Here is a 21,846-nt window from a genome sequence, read left to right on the forward strand (position 1 = left end):
AAGGATAGCTAATTTTACTTCAAAAATTAATATTCCTCTATAAATTTGTTACCTTCAACAAAATGGTCTTTTCAGCTGACCACCCCATTCCACCTATTTTATCTTAAAACACTTAGAAAGAAAATATGGAAAGGTACAATAACAGTATAAACTTTGGAAGTTCCTAGAGGAGGACAGGTACTAAAGATCATTCACATAAAAGTAATCTTGATTTCGCCAGTGCAATTAGTAACACAGTTTTCATATTCTTTGCTTTAAAAAATGTTTTCATGAAAAAACAGGAAGTTACCATGAAAAATAAACACACAAAAATAGCCAAACTAAATTACTATTTTAAAAAGTGACACAGGGAGCTCCTGGGTGGCTCAGTTGGTCAAGTGTCTGACTTCAGCTCAGGTCATGATCTTGCAGTTCATGAGTTTGAGTCCTGCATTGGGCTCTGTGCGGACAGCTCAGAGCCTGGACCCTGCTTCAGATTCTGTATCTCCCTCTCTCTCTCTGCTCTTCCCCCCACTTGCACTTGGTCTGTCTCTCAAAAATAAACTTAAAAAAAAAAAAAAAGCCTAAAAAAAAAAGTGACACAGAACGAGGGAACTGGCTAATATACACTCCTAAAAGAAAATCTATATTTAAAAATCTGAACAGACACTAAAATAGTATCATTATGCTCTATTAAACTTCTCCCAAGGCACCTGGGTGGGTCAGTCAGTTGAGCCTCCGACTTCAGCCGAGGTCATAATCTTGCAGGTTCGTGAATTCAAGCCCCACATTGGGCTTGCGGCTGTCAGCCTGTCAGTGTAAGCTCACTTAGGATCCTCTGTCCCCCTCTCTCTGCCTCTCCCCCACTTGCGCTCTTCCTCCTCCCCCTCAAAAAAAGCTTCTCCCTTTTCAGAGTCATAAAAACATTTGCATTTTACATCATTTCTAGTGTGTCTCATAGAACAGCTTTGCAATCATTGAAAAATTGTTTAAAAGTTTTGAAATACCACAAGATCAGTCTAAACTCTTTACCATGGCCTGTAAGTGCCTTCAAATTGCCTTCAAATTGTGGCACAATATATACTTTTCTATTCTCATCTATGACCAGCCACTTTTCACGTATCTTTTATTAAAATGTTTTTATATACAAATGACCATATTGTGAATAAAAAATTTTTGTAACTGGGGTATTTACTACTGTTTCAAAGGCAATGGGTGTGCACATTTTATATAAATACTTATATACATACATAACACTGGGCATAAAGAATATTTAAATAAAATTGCATCACAGTAATCATCTTTGTCTCATTTGAGAATTCCTAGAGGGATAGATATTAAAGATTCAACATATGCTGAATCTTTATTTTAATAAAGATAATTTTTATAACAAAATTTAATTTTCTTTTAACAGTAGCAAATCACCTAAACAGATCCTCTAAAAGCTATTAAAAGTAGGAAGATTTGTTATTTTCCATAATAAAAGATAGGAGGAAATGGCAATTTCAATAGGAAGTTGGCCTTAGGAATTACTAACCACACCAATCTTTGCGTTCATTTGGATAAGAATGAAAATAACCTTTATGCATAGTAATTAGGGCAAATCCTACCCCACTCCTTATAAGCAGGTTCCAAATTTCCATGGAACTACCATAGTAACCCGTGCTCTTAGGAGATGTTTGCAAAATGCCAAGGGTCAAGCATAGTGCCTGGTACAAAGGGGTTCAAAAATTTAAATGAACAAATGATTGAATGAATTAACAAAAAGGCCTCTCAAACTCTCCCTACTCCCTCTTAGGTATGCTATCATGCCTCTTAAGTGCTTTGGCACCTCTTATCAATCATGATGTATTTCCTTTCCTTTATCCCTAGACAGGCCCTAGTTATTCTTCCTTCCTCTAGAAATCTAGAATCTATAATTACCCTGATCTCGCTTGAAACTCTTCATTAAACAAAAAAGGATACTCTTTTTCCCTGGGCCTTCTTCACATCTCTAACATTGCCTCCCTAGAAGCACAGAGATTGACTCTAGTTGATGTTCTAAGAAAAAGAACTGGAAATTAAGTTCTGCCACCAGGTTTATTTGATTTCCTTACCCATCACTACTTACAGGTATTTCATTCATGGGCAATTTTGTTCCAAAATATTTATCATTAGTGTCACATCACCATACTTATATATCAACATACTGCAGCTAACTTCATAACAATGGGAGAAATGTTCACAAAAAGATTGAGTGGGGCACCTGGGTGGCTCAGTTGAGCACCCAACTCTTGATTTTGGCTCAGGGCATGATCCCAGAGTCGCAGGACTGAGCCCCATGTCAGGCTCTGTGCTGAGCATGGAGCCTGCTTAAGATTCTCTCACTTTCTCCCTCTGCCCATTTCCCCACCCCACCTCTCAAAAAAAAAAAAAAAAAATTAAGCATTCTATTATGGGTCTAGAAAATTGAGTTCAAATACTTTGTGTAAAAATGCTTAGACTCTATCATTCTAGCACATCTATAATTTGGCCTAACAAATATATTCTTGGACTATAAATAAGCTTTTCCCATGGTATGTAAAACTCCACTGAAAGTAAAGTTTTATGGTCTCTGAAAGCGCTGTGAAAAACCAATGTACTTCAATAATCTTAATTTTTGCCAGAAAGCCAGTATTATAGAATCCTCCTATATTTTAGTGACTTGTCACTTCCTATTTCGGTTAGGCCTAATGGCAAAACTGTCCATTACTGAATCCAGAAAATGATGGGCACACATTTCCTACCTTGATTAGTCTCCTAAGCCTGGGCCCCAGTCTCCGTCTAATCTCCCTCAACCAGACAACTCCATTAGAATCCGGCAACCATGTTTGTTCTGCCTAACATCACAGGAAGGAGAAACACTTCAAAGCACCCTTTTTCTGCCTATAAGAAGCCAAGACGTTGCCTTTCTCTATATCTCTGCACCATTCAAAACCACAATTCGACACTTACAGGGATTTTCCCTCCATGATAAGCAGATAGTCAGGTGCTGGGGATACAAACAAAATACAATCAGACTCTGCCCTCAAACAACCCAATGAGCAGAAAATCCTTTTATGTACCACCAATGCTATAATACTCAGTAAGATTTAAGCATGTAGAGGAAAATTTGGGTAGAGGGTATATATGATAAATTTCTGTAGTACAGAAAGAAAAATCTGTGAAAAGATGGGGGGGGGGGTAAAGACAGGTAGAAACAATATATTTCAAATATTTAACCCAAATCTTCAACAGATTTTCCAATTTAAATATTCCAAAAAGTGTATCATTGTATAGTATACTCAACACAGATTCACTTATCACTTAAATGTTGTTAAGCTAAAAAGTCTGGGATAATTAATATTCTGGAAGAAAAACAAGGTGAATGTACAATGAAAACAGCCAAAACATTTAAATTTCCTCACTGTATGCGCTAAACTTTGTTAAATATTAGAATATCTCTAAATTTCAATAAAGATAGACTACATGAAAATTCCTAGAATGAAAAATCTGCCATCCTTTGCAAAATGAACGGCTAGTACACAAAAAGCTAGAGAAATCGGAGCAGGGTGGAGAAAAGGTAAACAAGACAAAATGTTTAAAATCTCTTTCAAATCTGTGTGGGGGTAGGGGTTGGAAATTAAATAAAAATAAAAATCTCTTTCAAATCCCGAGATGCTAAATTAAGGATAAAAAGATTAGGGCTCCAAGAATACAAAGTTTTCCTCTCTTTCAAGACAACTGAATATTGAATCTCACTGAGATGATGAAATATTCTATAAACATGTGCTTAACTCATGTTTGGCTTTCTGAATTTGATCACAGTGAACAGCTAATTTTTTTTCATTGTTTACACTGAATACTGATTTTAAAGACAACTCAAAATGGAATTCCAGGCCCTATGTTACCACCCCCTACTCCCCCCCCGACCCCCCCCCCCCCCCCGCCCCACAACCCGCCCCACACAGGCTACTTCACAGATAATAAGGAATTCAAGTGCAGGGTCTGAAGGTCCTATTTCCATGCTAATTTCACAATCCCGTTACTTGCAAGATAGGACCATTAGAGTTTAAAAGTGGGGGAAATCAGGAGGGGTTAAGGACAAAGCGACTCTCCTAAGACTTGCTAAATTGTCTACTTCCAAAATTAAAACTGCAAGAAATTATCCGGTTACATGCAGAATGTACAACAGCTCAAACTTGCAGTTGAAACAATCACTACGTTTCACTTTCTTTTTTATTGGGAGTGGGCGTACGAGGGTCTCCTACCACCTCTTAAACTTGAACATTTTTTTCTTCTCATGCTAACACGTTTCTTAAGCCCCCAAATGAGTTTAGCCCATTAGCATTCCTTCCCCGAAGGCCAGCGGAAGCTGGTATTCAAAAATCCTAAGTGTCTCTAAGTGGCAGCAGGTGCTGGCAACGCTGGGACCCGATCGTTGGAAGGAAAGCAAGCCATTCCTCATAAACGGACGGCTAGAAAATGCCCTTCCAAAGCCTCCCAGGGGATTTCGAGCATCACCTGGCAGCAATCAGAGCCAGGGGTTAGGATGCGGTTTTATTTCGACAGTACCAGCTCTGCAGAGTGCCCAGCGCGCATCCCTATTCATGATCACATCTACATAGCGCTCCCCAACGCGGGTCAGGGCACATCTCCCCCTCCGCACCCCCCAAAGTCTTCCTATTTCGCCTCTTCTCCTCCCAACTCATGCCCCTCCAGCCCCGCTCAGGGTGGCTACGCGGTGACCCTGGCCACACGGGACGCGCGGCTGCCCGCAGCATCTCTGGGCACTCCTGAGGTGGCCAGCCACCAGGACATCGCACGACCCACCGAAACTTCCCAGAGGCGCCAATTCTAAATTCGCCGGACCCGCCGCCACTGCCACTGCCTTCTCCGCGCGCCCCTCGGCCCGCTCCCCTCAGTCCGTCCGCAGCCCCCCTCTCCCTCCCTCAGGACCTCCCCGCGCCCTGCGAGGCGGGAAAACACCGCCAGGTGCCCCCAGGCCCCGAAGGCTCTGGTCGGACCTCCGCTCCGGTAGAGAGCCTCATTCCGCCAACCGCTGCAGCCGCGCGCGTCCGTCACGCACACTCACCAGCCCGAGCCGAAGCGGCCATCTTTGCGCTCACCCCCGGGCCCCCCGCCCCCGGTTCAGCGGCGGCGGCGGCGGCGGCGGCGGCGGCGGCCCGGTCGAGCGGCTACGTCACAGGTGACGCCGTGCCGCCCCGCCCCCCGGGCCTTTGGCGTGCCGGGGGTGCCGCTCCGCTTGGCTAATGCCACCCGCTCGGCTGCCGGGGACGCCCTGAGAGGCGAGCGGCAGCCGGGATTCCGGTCGTGGTCCAGGGATGGGCTTTTCTCAGCGCGGCATGTGGCTCTGAGCGGATAGTAGCCGTTTCCTCCCCAGGCGGGCTTCGCACCTGTCCTCATCTCCCGGGCACGGGAGGGTGCAGCCAGTGTTTACTACAATTCTGTGAGATGCAAAAGATTCCGCGGGCGTCCGAACCCCTCCACTGAATTTCTGCGACTCGCACAGCGTCAAATTGGCAGGAAGGCGCGCCCATTCCGTTATCTTCCAAATCAGCGCAAATTGACTGGCATAGACATTCGTTGAGAAAACGCTTCCTTTCTGAGGAGGCAACCCTACGTGTGACCTCGAGGGGATCGTGACTGCTTTGAATTCAGCTTCCTCAGACAGCAGTCGGGCAAGTAAGGTTCCAGAATGGGACACTCACTGAGACATAAATTTGAGGGACACGAAGAGACTCCTGTGTCCAAAATCAACCTGAAGCTGTCGATTTACTTGAAATTGCCAATTTAAGGTAATGAAATAGATACCGAAAAGAAGAGCTGAGAGAGAAAGATCTAGAGAAGAGAAAGTCAAACCCACAGGTACATGAAAATTAAGCCATTAGTATTTCTTGAGCTTGTACTCTGTGCTCAGCTGTGTGCCATTTCTACCTCCGCTACCCTGTGGGGAATATTTAAAATGAAAAGACCTATCTTTTTAAGGGGAGGTAGAAGCAGCAAGACAAACATGCAGCGTTAATAACGTGTCCGTGGAGTACCTTATCTTGCAATATATAAGGGAAGCTATAAAATTGTTCACATGAACAACTCCACTTCAGGGAATATCTTTCCATGGTATGAATGGGGAAAAAAATGAGCGCACAAAGGCATTCATAGCATATTATCTAAACAAAAGTTTGAAGGGAAATGGCTAATTAACATCGGCATATTAGCCTCAGGAATTCTTACGTAGATAACAAATGGCAACGGTCTAATCAATTCACATTATAAAAAGTACCAGTTGAAGATTCAATTGCATAAAATGTAGTTTTGCACGTATAAATGATAAGTGATGAATTTTCATAGTTTAATACTCCTTTCATTCTTTTTTTCTAATACAAGTGCATTAATAATTCTATAGAATTCAATTCTGTCCCCAGTGCAGTCCTCCAGTTCAAAACACATAAACCACTGTCTTGTAATCTTTCCCATCACCTTAATTTCTAAAATGCATTACATGAGAGTATCTCTTAAGAGGAAGTATTTCATTTAAGTATTTTTGGCATACAATATAGTTTTTCCTGCATTTCCTAGAAAGCAAAATATAAGTTCAAAAACCTTGCTCTCCTTTTTTAAGGTCATAAAACCCATCTAGAAGATCTTTGGCAAATATTAAGAATCCGCCGCCACTGATCTAGTAATTTTGCTTTTAGGAATACAAATTTTTACTTCTGCTCAGTGTTATTTAGAATAGTGAAGACCAGAAACAACCTAACTGTTCAGTACCATGGGAAAGGATAAGTATATCTGATATAGTCATAGGACAGAATATTATATAGTCATCAAAAATATTATTTTCAGGGCTGTCTAGGTAGTTCAGTCACTTAAGTGACCGACTCTTCATTTTGGCCCAGGTCATGATCTTGCAGTTTGTGAGTTCGAGCCCTGTATCTGCTCTATGCTTACAGTGCAGAGACTGCTTGGGATTCTCTCTCTCTCCCTCTCCCCTCCCCTGCTCATGCATTCCCTCTTTCAAAATAAATAAATAAACTTAAACAATTATTTTAAAAATTCTATTTTCAGGGGGTGCCTGGCTGGCTCAGTTGGTAGAGCATGTGACTTGATCTCGGGGTCATGAGTTTGAATCCCAAGTTCAGCATAGAGATTACTTTTAAAAAATCTTATTTTCGGGGCACCTGGATGGCTCAGTCGGGTAAGCGTCCGACTTCAGCTCAGGTCATGATCTCACTGCTTGTGAGTTCGAGTCCTGCGTTGGGCTCTGTGCTAACAGCTCGGAGTCTGGAGCCTGCTTCGGATTCTGTCTCTCTCTCTGCATGCACCTCCCCTGCTCGCTGTCTCTGTCTCTCTCTCTCAAATATAAAATAAAACAATTTTTTTTAAAAATCTTCTTTTCTAAAAATATTAAATGAAGGATTTATAGGTCAAGTCAACTGTGTCTCCCATTCCCAATTCTTCAAAGAGGGTCCTTCTTTATAAATTATCTTACTGGACTGTATGACCCCCTTCTCCCTCTTTTCCAGAGTTTATTAGTCTGAGATGAACACCAGACCCAAGACCAATCAATCTGTAGGAAGCTCTTTAAAAGCTCTCCCTGCCCACCCCTGGGGACCTGGCTGGCTCAGTCAGTGGAGCATGCTGCTCTTGATCTCAGGGCTTGTGAGTTCAAGCCTCACATTGGGAATAGGGATTACTTAAAAACAAAATCATAGATAGATAGATAGATAGATAGATAGATAGATAAAACCTCTTCTCAAACACTGAGGTAAAAGGGGTTGAGATGGGTTGAATATTGATTTAAAGGCACATTGAAATAAAAATTAATTAATTAATTAATTAATTAATTAAAGGCACATTGAGAAGGCAAACAGTGGACACCTGGAAGCAAGAGGCATAAAGAAAGAGGATATAGGGGCGCCTGGGTGGCGCAGTCGGTTAAGCGTCCGACTTCAGCCAGGTCACGATCTCGCGGTCCGTGAGTTCGAGCCCCGCGTCAGGCTCTGGGCTGATGGCTCGGAGCCTGGAGCCTGTTTCCGATTCTGTGTCTCCCTCTCTCTGCCCCTCCCCCGTTCATGCTCTGTCTCTCTCTGTCCCAAAAATAAATAAAAAACGTTGAAAAAAAAATTTAAAAAAAAAAAAAGAAAGAGGATATAAGGATTAACAGCTGAGGTAAAAAGAAGCAGTAGCTGGGGTCTTCAGATTCTGAGTAGAATGGTTTGGATGCCAAGAGTCTGTAAAATAACAATGTAAAAAAAAAAAAGCAAAAACTAAATGCAGGATGCAAAAATGTATATATTGTATTTAAAAACGAATGTATATACTATTCACATTGAACACTTGGAATACATCAACATTTTAGTAATGGTGGCAGGATTACAAGTGCCGTTTTTAAAAGATTTTATTTTTTTAAGTAATCTCTCCACCCAGCATGGGGCTTGAATTTACAACCTTGAGATCAGGAGTCGCTCCACTGACTGAGCCAACCAGGCACTCCACAAGTGATTTTTATTTTCTATGTGTTCTGCAATGATCATACTTATTTTTTTTTAACGTTTGTTTTTTTTTTTTTTTTTTTTTTGAGAGTACGTGGGTACATTTGTGCGGATGAGTGAGGGAGGGGCATGGAAGGAGGGGGATAGAGGATCTGAAGTGGGCTCTGCACCAACAGCAGAGCGCCCGATGTGGGGCTCGAACTCATGAACTGTGAGATCATAACCTGAGCCGAAGTCCAACACTTAATTGACTGAGCTGCCCGGGTGCCCCATGATTTTTAAAAAACTGTTTTAAAGGGTTAAATAGAATGAAGATCATCAGTATTCAAAAATTGTTCAGGGGCACCTGGGTGGCTCAGTCGATTAAGGGTTGGACTTCGGCTCAGGTTATGATCTCATAGTTTATGAGTTCGAGCCCCACGATGGGCTCTGTGCTGACAGCTCAGAGCCTGGAGTCTGCTTTGGATTTTGTCCCTCTCTCGCTGTGCCGCTCCCTCACTCATGCTCTGTCTCTCTTTCTGTCAAGAATAAATAAAACATTAAAAAAAAATTGTTCAGAAAATAAGCTGCATGTGGCCAAAGTGACTAGCAGATAGAAGTTCAGATAATTTCCTGAGGTCATAAATGACTTCAAGGAAACGGTATTTAGGCTGGGTCTTTTAAAGACTAAGATGATATTTTTTCATTTATGGGAAGAAGACAAAGCAAAGACAAGTTGAGTAAGTCATAGGAGGAGGGTACTGAATAGATGTCCTCAAAAGGTCTTGAATACAAAGATGTAAGCTAGAGAGAGGTGCTGGATGGGAAGGAATGAGCTAGAGATAAGAAATTATCTGGAGATTGTCATTAATTGTGTTAATAATTAAAGAGATCGATTGTAGCATAACCTTATATATGTTTACTGTTATTACTATTTACTCAACTTTGAAAATTTCCTTAGCTACCATTTTATTCTGAGTCTTAACAACGTAGGCCTAAATTATGCCGTGTCTAACTTGTTTCTAGAGCTCCAGAACCAGAACCTCATTTTTACATAGCTGTCTTAATAATTTTTCTCACGTAATTTTCCTCTTTGTTTTACACCCATGTCATGAAATCTAAGCTTTTTACTATAAACAAAGAAAAAAATGTCTTCTTCCCTTCACACATCATCAACAGGCTTCCCCAAACTTACCTACATCCTCAAAATCAGTCTTTCCCCTTATCGGCCTTTGACTGCTAGGAGGTCAGTCTCTTTACAGTCTTGCACACTTCAGGCACTTCCCACCTTTAAATCTGCGCAGATGTTTATCTCCTAAGTAGAAGCCCCTCCAACTTTCACTCCTGCAAAATTACAATCAACCTCTTTCAGAGCTGGCCTAAGCTCTTACCTCCTGGAAATTGCTTTCCTAGTAACTAGGCTTTCAGATCCCCATCCCCCAACCCCCAATACATTATTATGCAGTCACAGCTTTTGTTCTGAGTTCCGCGCCTGGTTCTCTCTTTGCATTGTAACCTCTTTGGGGAGAAGGAATGTGCACTGGCTCCACTGTGTGTCTCTCTACAGCTCCTTAGTATAGTGATGGCCAAAAATACTCTTAAAATGCTTAATGAATTAACAAAATTAGATGTTCTCTCGCATAATAGGGCATTGTGGAAATGATGTGTAGTGGTTTCCCTTGTTTCCACAGTTCCTAAATTGGGAGAAACGTCAATTTGCTTTTTTTTCTAAGGTAAGTACAGTTTCCTAACAAGATAAAATTTTAATGACTTTGATACCTCCATTCTGAGGCCAGATCCAACTTCTGAAGTAGATACAACACTAACTGGTTGTTTCTTGGATCGTCAGAGTCTGAATGAATTAAAGGAAGACAAAACACAAAATTTTGTTAATCTTAGGGCTGCTTTTTAATCTTTGTGTTGATTTTTAGAATTTTCTATTCCAGTCTTTTATTAAAATGAGAAATATCTTGGGAATCCTAATTGTCTATTAAAGAAGAGTTTAGGGTTTTGTTAACTTTGAGAAAACTGCTTCCAAGAATTTTCAGTTTTACAGACTAAATGTTCCTATCAATAATTTTAAAGCTATGAAAGATTCATTTGACAAATATTTTTTGAACACCTATGTGCCTGGCACTATGCTAGGCACTGACATGTCCATGACCTTCATTTCAATGTTAGGAAGAAATAAAGGATTGAATGGAGAAAGTAGGTAAAGAAAATACTAAAAGACTCAGACCTAAAGTTTGATTAAGGTGTAACAACACCCTGCTGTTGATTTTTTAAAAATAGAGTCACCCAAAAACCTTAAATTTGAGGCAAATATGTAAGAAAAGAGTTGAGAGAGAAATATTAGAACAGCAGATGACAACATATGGTCTTAGTAGGTGAATATAGAGAGTGGAACATGAGCAGAAAGAAATGGCTTTAGAATTAGCTCTTTTAAATTCTTTCTTTTTTTTAGTTTCTTTTTCTGAGTAGGCTCCATGCCCATTGTGGGGCTTGAACTCACTACCTTGAGATTGAGAGTCACATGCTCTACCAACTGAGCCAACCAGATGCCCCTAGGATTTTTTAATTCTAAGAAACAAAGAATGAGGGTGGTGGCAGGTAAGGGAGGCAAATGCAAGTTAAAAAGTAGAAGACCCCCAAACTGATTTAATTTTAAAGGGCTGGTAAGTGTTTATTTAGTGGCCTGTGAGGGAAGCTTATACCTTGAAAAGTACAACATATGCCTACTAGAAATTGAAAAGGAGCCCGGGGTTTTGTCATTAACAGCAGCAAAATTGTAAAATAGTCATTTTGTCTCTCCTTTTAATATCTTCTCCATCTCCATCCTACTCAATTTTTTCAGGAATCCACAGGCTGCTTGTGCCCAGGGCTTTATATCAGTTTATCAAGGCTTTTTTTTTCTTTTTTCCCAATAAATCGTTTCCCACGTTATTCTAGGACTCTTTACTCCAAACTTTCATTTTCTAAGGAGCCCAGTTATCATGTAGTAAATTCTAGTGTTTAGTAATGTTTTTTGCATTTCTGACTATTTATAATGGAACCTCCTATAGACACTAAGTATGGGATTATAAAATGAGATTTTAGGGGTCCATGCTGGCTCAAGTCGGTGGAGTGAGAGACTCTTGATCTCGGAGTTGTGATTTGAGCCCCACATTGGGTGTAGAGATTACTTAAAAATAAAATCTGAATGAATGAATGAATGAATGAATAAATAAATAAATGTAAAAGATGAGATTTTTAAATTTTTTTTTTTAATGTTTATTTATTATTGAGAGACAGAGAGACACAGAGCGTGAGCAGGGGAGGGTTAGACAGAGGGGAGAGACACAGAATCCGAAGCAGGCTCCAGGCTCTGAGCTGTCAGCACAGAGCCGGATGCGGGGCTCGAACTCACAAACTGCGAGATCATGACCTGAGCCGAAGTTGATTGCCCAACCGACTGAGCCACCCAGGCGCCCCTAAAAGATGAGATTTTAAGCATTGTGGAAAACAAATGAGATATTTTCTTAAGCCTGGATGCCTTTCTAAGGATAAGTTAAGGATGTATGTGTGTGTATAATGTTATAACATGTTTATCTAGTTATAATCACAATGTATGACAGTTTATCTAAATATTTTTAGTTCTTTAAATGTGTTGCATGTTTTACTTTTATCTCCTCTGTAAAGTTAGGGAAATCGTATCTGTCCTATCTTCCTTACAAGGATGTTTTAAACATCAAATGAACTTTTGCATGTTTAAACCCTTCCTGAAGTATAAAGAGAAAAGTAAATGTACTTATCATTATTTCTCTCAGGATCATTACTGCCCTGTAAATTTCCTTGAGGTCAGGAACTGAGATTTGTTCATATTTATAACCCTTTAACCTGAGGTTTACTTTTTACTAAAGTAATAGCTAATTGGAAGATAAATACCATAAATGTTAAAATTAGTTATGATATTATGAGAAACATGTAGAACAAAGTTTTAGCCTCCTTTTCTCATAGCAAGCAGGGAAAGGATCTGGAGAAGCAGAGAGAGAAAGGAAAAGGGTTAGAATTGGAAATTCTAACTTATAAAGCTTTAGTAAACCATGCCAAAAAGATACTAAAAGTATCTTTCATGAGGGAAAGTAATCTTTTTTTTTTTTTTTAAGTTTTATTTAAGTAATCTCTATACCCAATGTGGGGCTTGAACTCATGACCCTGAGATCAGGAGTCACATGCTCTTCCAACTGAGCCAGCCAGGCATCCCTCATGAGGGAAAATAATCTTTCATGAGGGAAGATGATTGGGGTACCTAAATTTTATTTTATACTGTACATGTAATTAAATACTGTATATTTAATTTTGAGGGGGGGGGGGACAGAGAGAGAGGGAGACAGAGCATCTGAAGTGGGCTCTGCACTGATAACAGAGAGCCTGATGTGGGGCTTGAACTCACAAACCGTGAGATCATGACCTAAACCAAAATCCTGTGCTTAACTGACTGAGCCACCCAGGCGCCCCTGTACATATTTTTAAACCTGTATTTTTTTTTAATTTTAAAAAAGTGTTTATTTTTAAGAGAGAGAGAGCCAGCAGGGGAGGGGCAGAGAGAGAGGAAGACAGAGAATCCCAAGCAGGCTCCCCAGTGTCAGTACAGAGCCTGATGTGGGCTTGAACCCACGAACCATGAAATCATGACCTGAGCTGAAATCAAGAGTCAGGTGCTTAACGGACTGAGCCACCCAGGCACCCCTAAACTCATTTAAAAAAAACAATTAAGAAAAGTGGTTAATCATAATTGTTTGTATAATTATTTACATCTTCACAAACCCTTTGGAAACTGAAATCCTTTAGTGTTGCAAAAAAAAAAAGAAAGCTGAGTATAAAGCAGCGATTAATGTAGTAAGGTACTGCAGCATATAAAGGAAACCTCATACTGTAGATTCAGTATATATGCATGCAGTAAAAAGAGCTAACAATTCTGGGGTGCCTGGCTGACTCCATAGATAGAGCACGTGACTCTTGATCTCAGGGTTGTAAGTTTGAGCCCCATGTTGGATGTAGAGATTATTTAAAAATAAATCGTAAAGGGGTGCCTGGGTGGCTCAGTCGGTTAAGCGGCCGACTTCGGCTCAGGTCATGATCTCGTGGTCTGTGAGTTTGAGCCCTGCGTCGGGCTCTGTGCTGACAGCTTGGAGCCTGGAGCCTGTTTCAGATTCTGTGTCTCCCTCTCTCTGACCCTCCCCTGTTCATGCTCTGTCTCTCCCTGTATCAAAAATAAATAAAACATTAAAAAAAAAATTTTTTTTAATAAATCTTAAAAAAGCTAACAATTCTTCATGTGCAAGAGCTAGGATGACCACCCTGCTTTTCTCTGTTGTCTTAAGGTGACTTCCTTTCAGGCCATAGGGCCCTCTTGGTGACAGTCATTGGTTTAGCCATCTGTTTGTGTCTGTAAGCTTCCCCTTGCTTGGTTAACCAGAGATGAAGTTCTAGAAAACCGCATTTCCACAGGAAATTCTTAAAAGGAAAGGAGGTTGTATGTAAGGCAGATAGCCTCCATCTATTTCATTTTATCTTTGGTCTTTAAACTAATATTTACAAAACTAAGCAGAATGGATGCTTGGTAGAGGTTTCTTAATTTTTTTTTAAATTTTTTTTTTAACGTTTTATTTATTTTTGAGACAGGGAGAGACAGAGCACGAACAGGGGAGGGTCAGAGAGAGGGAGACACAGAATCCGAAACAGGCTCCAGGCTCTGAGCTGTCAGCACAGAGCCCGACACGGGGCTTGAACTCACGGACCGCGAGATCATGACCTGAGCAGAAGTCGGCCGCTTAACCAACTGAGCCACCTAGGCGCCCCGAGGTTTCTTAATTTTTAAACTAAATATATGATTCCTGGTCTATAGAAAAATAATGAAAGATGAGTCAATCAGAAAACAAAAGGTGGCATAAAGAAGTCTTTTTAGCAACATGAAGTTTTCTTTGATCTATTTGCATGAAAATTCTAAAATGACTTGGGATTGATCACAGAAGGAAATTTGTATAAATTCACTATTGAATAATTATGAAGTTACTTCTTCTTTTCATAAAAACCAATGATAATATTAAAGAATGACTTAAACATTTAACTTATTTGCTTATGCTTATAACATTTTATTGAATTAAGACAAAATCTAGTTTTAACATTATTATTAATCACACTGGGCAAGAGGATTATAATTTTGACTAGTCTCATTATGAATAGTTTTCTCCCTTTTTGTTTAATACTGATGTACATGTAATGTACATTATTTGTACAAAAAGCACTATAAAGTATGCCTTTGTTGTGTTGGTGTGATGGGATGCCAAGAAAAACCAAATTACCTTGGCTCCATTATGAGGGTCAGAAATGCCCGTATTATTAAAACAATTTAAGACCCCAGGACAAAATGCAAATCTGGGGGAGAGGGGGATATTTTTTAAGTTCCTATTAGTTTGTTGTTGTTGTTTTTTTCCCCAAGAAAGCTCCATGCCCAACATGGGGCCTGAACCCATGATTTCAAGATCAAGAGTCACATGTTCCCTGATTCTTGAGCCAGCCAGGCACCCCAAGCTCCTAACAGTTTTAGTATCTTATTGCAAATTAGTGAATTAGATAAATTAACAGTGCTGTGAAGATAATGGGAAATAGGTTTTTAAATTTGGGGGATGACAGGGAAAATGGGAAACACGCATAGATATTGCGTTGCCTTGGAGAGGCCTGATTAGGAGTGGAACAGCATCAGGCACTCACTGGGTCTTTGCGGAAATAGAGGAAATCTGAATGAACATAAAATGTTTTATCTTAAGGGGCACCTAGGTGGCTCAGTTGCTTAAGTGTCCAACTCTTGATTTCAGCTCAGGTCATGATCTCATGGCTCATGAGTTGAAGCCCTGCATCAGGGTCTGCACTGGCAATGCAGATCCTGCTTGGGATTTTCTCTTTCTCTCCCTCTCTCTACTCCTCACCTGCTTGCGCTCACTCTCTCTCAAAATAAATAAGTAAACATTAAAAAAAAAACCCACCGTTTTATCTTAAGATGAATGCTAGTTAGGAAGTCCAACACTTTAAATATCTACCAAAAATGTGAGAATTCTTTCTTCATAATCAACTGTGGACTTAAGAGAAACAAAAAAAAGCCTGTGTGGCTCAGTTGGTTAAGCTGCCATCTCTTGATTTCAGCTCAGGTCATGATCTCTTGGTTGGGGGATCAAGCCCCACTTTTGGCTTTGCGCAGGGCATGGAATCTGCTTGAGATTCTCTCTGAAAATGGGAATTACAAAACTGATTCAGCAGATTCATGTCGTTTTGAGGATTATGTAAATGCTTTTGTAAACTATGAAGTACTACATGAATTCAAAGTAAATTAAGTCCAAAAGGTGGATAAATGATCTTTCTATATAATTTGCAGATTTTTTATTGACACCAGCAAAATCAGAATTGTGGTATTTCTACTAGCTGCTACTATGCATAACACAAAGATATAACAAAATTTTTAAATGATAGTTCCCAATAAATGTGAGGTGCTATTATTATTATTGAATCTTATCCTATCCTAATATGTGAGGTACTTTGTTGCTAAGCTTTTCTGCTTCTTCTAACATTTCTTTGTTCTCTTCCTTTTCACTGGCTCCTAAACCTCTGCTTTTAAACATCCAGTTTTCCACATCTTGAAAGAAATCGCTTGATGTATAGCTTCCTGTCTCAACCCCTTAATTTCTCTTCTCCCTTTTATCATCAATGAGAAGCTTATATCAGTAGATCTCAAAGGCACAGAGATAGTTGCCATAGTTCCAAACATAAATGATGCTGACTGGTGATGCATTGGTGCAGCTTCTGGGAAACCAAAGTCTTTGGATTCTGGTTGGGCATGGGAGTGGGGGAGGGGCAGGGGGAGAGTATGGTTGCAAAGCTGAAACTTAAAGGAATTGGCAGAAGGTTGCCACCAGGAGTGGAACCTCCTGCTTAATTTGACTCAACACGGGAAACCAAAGGCATGGACAGGATTGACAGATTGATATCTCTTTCTTGATTCTGTGGGTGGTGGTGCATGGCCGTTCTTAGCTGGTGGAGTGATTTGTCTGGTTAATTCCAATAACGAATGAGACTCTGGCATGCTAACTAGTTACAAAACCCCGAGAATAGTTGCCTTGAAACCATGTTTCATTACATTCAATAAGAACTCATTTTTCTTCAGTCTGTCTACTTAGAGCTACGGTTTGCCTCCCCCTGCCCACTTTACCTATCAGTTTTAAATTCATCATCAATGTACTCTTTACCAAATAACCTCAATAGTTTTCTACATTGTCAACCACTAAGAACATTTTGTGAGTTAGAACAATGGCAACAAGACAATCTTAGTAATTATTTTTCTCAATCCTAAAACTCTCTGTAAATGAGAACTATAATAAAAAGCCTAGAAATATAAGTCCTCTGATTTAAAAAAAATCATCATGACTCTATGATAGTGATTGGTGGATGTTGAAAATGCCTGGTTTATACCTGCCATCTCCATTTTCTTTTCATTAGCCACCTACAATCAGGCTTCTCACCTTACTGCTTTGAAAATATTCTTTCATTTACTTATTTTTAAATGTCTATTTTTGAGAGACAGAACACGAGCACAGGGGGGCAGTGAAAGAGGGGGACAGAGGATCTAAAGTGGGCTCTGTGCTAACAGCCAAGAGCCCAATGCGGGGCTTAAACTCAGGAACCTTGAGATCATGACCTGAGCTGAAGACGAATGCTTAACTGGCTGAGCCACCCAGGTAGGTGTCCCTGAAAATATTCTTTTAAAACAAGCTCCCCAGCAATTTCTTCCTGGTCAAATTCAAAAACCATTGATCTTCCTTCACCAAAAATATGCTAAAGTTGATCACCTTTTCCTTCTTAAAATACACTCTTAGATTTTATTCTTAGACCTGTACATGATCCCCTATGTATCAGGACAGAATGATAACTATGGCTGCTGCTGCTGCTGCTGCTACTATTATTGCTGCTTTCACTTAATAGTTAGCTTATAGTCACTGCTTACTGTAATTCTCACAATTGTCCTAAGGAGGTCAGTATTATTATCCTCATTTTACAGTTGAGGAGGAAACATGTTCAGGATTTAATCAATTTATTTATATTCACACATCAGACTAGGATCTTCTCTGGAGGTGTTAGATTTAGCAGTGGAGAGGCAGACCTAAACTGGATCACGACATGCTCTGTTCCCTATATTTAGAGAAGGAAAGTTTATTTGTTTTATTCTATTTATTTATATTTTGAGGGAGTACTGTACTTTGTTTGTGAACGTGGCATTTCAGGTAGTTTTTTTACACAGGCTATTCATCCACAATTTTATTAAGTGTCCTTTGAACGCAGTTTTCACCAAAATCAGAGAAAGTGGATAGAAAGCAAGCTGTGCTAGGTTACTGATATTTTTCTCCTTTTCAAGTCAACTGGCTCCAGTAGGAATGGGAATGCAACTTTGGATTTGTTGAGTCTAGGCAATGCTCTAACCACATACACTAAATTGCATAGTATAGTTATCAGAATTTGATGAATGACAACATAGATTTTAAATTAAGCTATGTAGTATAATTTGCTCAAATTTTGACCAAGTAGATTTTATTGGAGCCTTTGCAGTGATACAGTAGGATTTAGATACATTAGTTACATACATGTTTTAGTTTCTCAAATAAATGCATAACAGTATAATCTAGCTACAAAAGATTTCCTTAAGGTTTTTGTTAGCATTTCAGTGTTAACAATTGGGACTTGAGTATTTTAGATTTCATCTGAAATTAGTGGTTCACATACAAAAATAAATGGTTTTCACAGTTGTCAGCTTTGATTAACATAATATTAAACCTCTTGAGTATATTACACCACTACTTTTATTTTTTAACTGACAGATCTGAAAAATAATAAAGACAGAGTATGTCTTACAAACACATTAAATGTATATATAGTCTTTGATTTTTTCATTTAAGATATGCTTACCTTTTTTCAGAGGCATTTGGCTTTCTTCTTTTAGCAGGTTTTGTCACTAAATCTTTTACCTATCTACCAAAGTACTTTCAACATTTTTTTTGTTTATTTTTATTTGTGTGTGTGTGTGTGAGAGAGAGAGAGAGAGAGAGAGAGAGAGAGAGAGAGCATGAACACGAACCGGGGAGGGGCAGAGAGAGGGAGACACAGAATCAGATGCAGGCTCCAGGCTCTGAGCTGCCAGCACAGAGCCCAATGCAGGGCTTGAACTCATGAGCCATGAGATCATGACCTGAGCCAAAGTCGGACACTCAACCGACTGAGCCAGCCAGGCACCCCATCTACCAAAATACTTTCAATCGTTTGGTTAACAAATCTAATGGAGGGAGGAGAGGATTATGAGTTATCTCAAAGATATATTAAGGACCTCATATCTATATAAATAGATTGAGGAAAGGAGGAATTGTGCATTAGTTATAAAGCCTTTCATTGCAGACAATTTATATCAAAGAATTTTCACATTATCTTTCTTCATATTTATCATTATATAGCTGAGGAAATTATTAAGATATTAAGTGACTTGTCTGAAGCCACACGGCATTGATCAGACCTGGGATTAGAAAACAAGTCTTCCTATGACCAGCCATTGTTCTTCACAGCATGCATACCTTATAGATACCATTGTTCTCTGAAGTGTACTTTATAGATACCATGGAAGTGATTTCTTTTGAGAGATAGTTATTAAAGCACTTCCCACCTCTCAACTTGTCTACTTTTGAAAAAAAGTCCTTAAACCTGACTGTCTAAATTAAACAGAAGATAGTGTTAGCATCTCCAAGAAGAATTTGTATAGATATAATGAGAAAAATTGATTTAGAGAATTTTACCTGTAGTTTATTTCCTGCTAGATTGCTTCCTTGCCAAGCTAATTTGACCTACATTTAAAGGTGTCCAAATCAACTGAGATGTCATTCTATCATAATTATAGAAGCTCTTCCACCAAAATGTATTCAGTCATAAATAGGTAAACTCATGACCTTGGAGAATGGACAGAAAAACAGATAAGACAGTCTCAAAGAAGAAACAGAAATGTATGTGCTTTCTAAGCTACTCATTGTAGGATGGGTGTAGGGATCAACTGGTTCATAATTAAAGCTTTACTCATCTTCCTGATCTGAGCTGTATCCTTATTTACTCCATCTGCATTTTATGTGAAATGCATTGATGGCCACGAATCTGTTTCTTTGGTTATACTCAGTGATACAGGAAGTGTCCTAATAAGCACTAGAATCTGAATAATAAGGATAATGGCTTTGGTCTGAAATTTACAGATAGGACAGTGGAAGCTGGGGCGAAATGACTGGTCCAGAGTCATACAATGGGATACATAGCTCCCTGGATCCCAAAGGACAGCTGTTTCCTCCAAGATTTGGTGACTCAGAAACCTCATGTTTTTAGAAAATTCTCCCTTAGGGCAAATAAAAATTTATTTACTTATAACATTTACCATCTGAGTCTATTTCTGCCCTGCAGGGCCTCACTGGACAACCTTCTTCTGTATCCTCTCTGCCCAACCTCAGTCTCTTTTATATCTTGTACAGCTTAGGTTCAGAAGCTGCTTTATTTCCTGAGGAAATTTCTCCAACCAAGAGTTTTCAGTATTTTAATGTTTATTTTATTTTTGAGACAGAGAGAGACAGAGCATGAGTGGGGGCGGGTCAGAGAGAGAGGGAGACACAGAATCTGAAACAAGCTCCAGGCTCCGAGCTGTCAGCACAGAGCCCGACGCGGGCTCGAACCCACGAACCGTGAGATCATGACCTGAGCCGAAGTCGGAAGCTCAACCGACTGAGCCACCCAGGCGCCCCAAGAGTTTTCAGTATTTTAGATCTTTTTCTCTCTCTTTTTATTGCCCACTTGTGCCTACTTGCAAAAGATTTAACATGTCTTTAATACCTTTTGTCCTTCCTTCTCCCACTCCCAGTCTCCAATCTCTTCTTTTTATTTTACTCCTTATTTTAGATAATAGAATCATCATCTAGTCAACCATTTATTTTAGAAACCTTAGGATCATCTTTTATTCCCCAACCCAGCATTATCCATCACATTGAATCAGGGGCCAAATCTTGCCAGTTCTATCATTTAAGTGTCCCTGAGTCCCATTTCTTTTTTCAATGCCACTGCCCCAGCTCTCATTCTTATCATTCCTTGTCAGCACTATTATAATTAGCCTCTATACTCAATTCTCTGCTTCTATTCTCTCTATGCTACCCTATTACATATTACATATTACCCTTATTACATAGTCAAAAACCTTACAACTTGATGAGAAAAATGAGATATGTGCATAATAAAAAATTAGAGAATAGCACAAGATAGAATTTATAATCCAATGCTAAAAGTTGTGTATTGGCCACTCAGTATTGTGTGAAGTCAGGAAATAGCGGTTATCACTCAGAAAATTTCTAGAGAAATCTGCCTGGAAATGGTTTAAAGGACAGGTGATATGCAGAGAGAAGTTGAAAAAATGCTCCATGTTGTAATGAATGAATTCACTAATTTGTTAATTAACAATAACAACAATAACATAATGACCCTTTAATTGAACCCCTATAATATGCTAGTTTGCAGGATAGATGTTATTACCTGTCCTCTTAGCCTTTCTGATCTGGGTTACAGGTGAAGTAATTGAGCTCTGAAATTTTAAATAGTATGCCTGACATCACAATAAATTTCAGAACTGACATTTAAACTCAGGTGTGTTTGGTTTTAAAACTCAGGGTTATTTCACTGTTTCACTAAAATTCATTCAGGTATCTCTGACAGTGTGGAAATTAGTATAGAAGTGGTGTTAAAGGGGATTGCAAACCCACATATCTGATTTTGAGGTCATTTTTATGGCACAGAGGACTATATTTATTACCTTCAGCATTTATAATCAAGGGATAGATTAGAGATCAATAAGACATTGTTACTGCCTTCAAGGAGCTCGATGTGCTGGGGAAGACTGGCAATACAGTGTGATCAGTGTTATAATGATGAGAAAAGATCAGGGAAACAAAAAGTTGAGGTTAATAGACCTGTTGTGTTCTAGTCCTGCTTCTGACATTAACTAATTTGTTGTTGTTGTTATTGTTTTTTTAAGTAGGCTCCATACCCAACATGGGCTCAAACTCATGACTCTAAAATCTAGAGTCATATGCTCTACCTACTGAGCCAGCCAGGTGCCCCTGATAGTAACTAGTATAGACAAGTCATTTAACTAATAACAAGTTTGTTTTTTCTTTCTTTTTTTTTTTAAATAATTTTTTAATGTTTTATTTATTTTTGAGAGAGAGAGAGAGAGAGAGAGAGAGAGAGTGTATGAGCAGGGGAGGGGCAGAGAGAGAGGGAGACA

General features: G+C 39.5%; 1 protein-coding gene across 11 annotated transcripts in view; it reads right to left on the reverse strand.

Annotated features, from left to right (window-relative positions):
• The window catches only part of USP44 (ubiquitin specific peptidase 44), a 55,236-nt gene that overhangs the window by 25,637 nt on the left and 7,753 nt on the right, over positions 1-21,846 (reverse strand). For 3 of the 11 annotated variants that reach the window (XR_006205039.1, XM_042947421.1, XM_042947412.1), the window contains exons 3-4: positions 10,251-10,323; positions 9,667-9,815 (exon numbers count right to left, since the gene is read on the reverse strand). The exons of 1 other annotated variant lie outside the window; for it this stretch is intronic. The gene's annotated coding sequence lies outside the window, so the exon portion shown is untranslated. Of the gene's footprint in view, positions 1-2,952; positions 2,990-4,809; positions 4,867-5,071; positions 5,095-9,666; positions 9,886-10,250; positions 10,324-21,846 lie in introns of those variants that run through there. 7 more of the 11 variants (XM_042947413.1, XM_042947415.1, XM_042947418.1 and 4 more) reach the window with 7 other exon arrangements.

This window comes from Panthera leo, chromosome B4 (genome assembly GCF_018350215.1).
Source record: "Panthera leo isolate Ple1 chromosome B4, P.leo_Ple1_pat1.1, whole genome shotgun sequence".
Lineage (NCBI taxonomy): Eukaryota > Metazoa > Chordata > Mammalia > Carnivora > Felidae > Panthera > Panthera leo.